Raw genomic sequence first — 1,869 nt, 5'->3', positions numbered from 1 at the left:
AGGGTAATTAAAATAGTTATTTTTAAAGCATAGGAAACATGTTTTTCACATACATCACATAATAAGGAAGGGAAAGTAAAACAATGCAATTAATATGAATAAGTGGGTGAAGGATTGAATAAATCATTTAAATTAGGCACAAAATATATCATAAAATATGGGTTTATCAACCTCCCCACACTTAAACAATAGCATGTCCTCATGCTAAATCCAAGATAAAGAGTAAGGTAAGGTTGAAGTGGTGGAATCTTATGCAATGCAATCTATTCTAAATGCAACTACCTAAATGAATCCTGCAATTCTAATTATTTTTATTCACTTGTATATAAAGCTTACATGTAGTTGAATTAATTCACATTTCTCAAGGAATTATATATATAGCCAGACCTTAGATAATGATAAAGCACTTTTACAATTGAGATGGAAAAGAAAAAAATATTTTATAAACTTGTAAGACAATTAATAATTCAAGCAGAGATATATGTTAATGAGCTATTGAACCCTCACTGGATTTTGTGTTTACTCTCTAGTCACTCGGTGTTTATTGGGTTAATCACTCTATTCTTCTTTTTATCCTTACTTTCTATAACTTTATTCTTCATCTAACCAATCAACAATTATAGAATATAGGCATACAAAAGTCATGAGGTCTTTAATTAAGGTTGTAATGGGGCCAAGGTAAAGGTAAGGGTATATGTATAAGGCTAAGTGAGCTAATTAAGCGAATCCTTGATTAGTCTAAGATCTCACCTAACATACATATTTTGTAAAGCACAGCTTCTTTACCTATTTTCCCATATTTTTCCCACTTGTTTATGTTACATGCTCATATTTTAATTTTGTCCCATGTGCATTGCTTTATTTTGTATTTGGAGAATTTTTTTGTATCCTTTTATTTAAATACTGAAAAATAAATATTTTTTTTAATGCACACGGTAATTAAATTATTTTGATTTCACATGAGCATGCTTTCCAAAATTTTTATTTTGAATTATTTTATTCTTTTCAACTTTCTACCATTTGTTTTTATCATCCATGTTCCCAATAGGTTTTCCACACTTAAACAATTACACAATTTCTATCTTAAGCTAACCAAGGATTCAACTTGGGATTTTTATTTTGTTTTTCTGCTTAAGGCTAGTAATGTGGTTTGTAGAATAAGAGGGGATTTAAAGGCTCAAGGGGGCTAACAAGGGTGATATAAAAGGTAGGCTAATTTGGGATAAGCGAGCTAAAATCAAACAATGGCCTCAATCACTCTCTTGGTATGTATTTCTATTCTATAATCGGACATATAGATTGAAACAAAGTAAAGAACATCAGAATAAACAAGAAGGGCAGAACACACAGGAATAAAATATTATGGTTTAAATGTAACCATACAATTAAGCTCAAAACTCACAGGCTGTGTGTTCTCTAACTCAAAAATCATATATCAGTTATATATGTCATGCAAGTAAAATTAAGAGTTCCCATTATTCTCAATGTAAATCTTAAGGTGGCTTTAAAGTTCTAGTGTTTCTCCTTGATGAAATGTTGTTAACAAACTAACATGCAATGCTATATATACAAGGTGTGTGGATTATTTCTATTATGTTCAAGTCTCTAATTTACTTCCTTTTATATTTTCAATTTAAACTAAGATATCTTATGCTAAAAGGGTAAACTATACTAATTAATCCACAATTTCTATAACTAATAAGTTAGAATTGCAACTAAACTAAATGGCTAAAATATGAACTAAGAGTGCAACATGCAGAAATAGAGTAAAAATACATGAAAATAGTAATGTATAAGTACTGAGAAAATAAAAATAAAAATAAAGAGAAAAATATAGGGAAAATAGTAAAATAAAATAAAAAGAGTCTG

The sequence above is a fragment of the Arachis ipaensis genome, chromosome B8 (assembly GCF_059453495.1).
Source record: "Arachis ipaensis isolate K30076 ecotype BB chromosome B8, ASM5945349v1, whole genome shotgun sequence".
Taxonomy (NCBI): domain Eukaryota; kingdom Viridiplantae; phylum Streptophyta; class Magnoliopsida; order Fabales; family Fabaceae; genus Arachis; species Arachis ipaensis.
Note: the sequence above shows the minus strand (reverse complement) of the source record.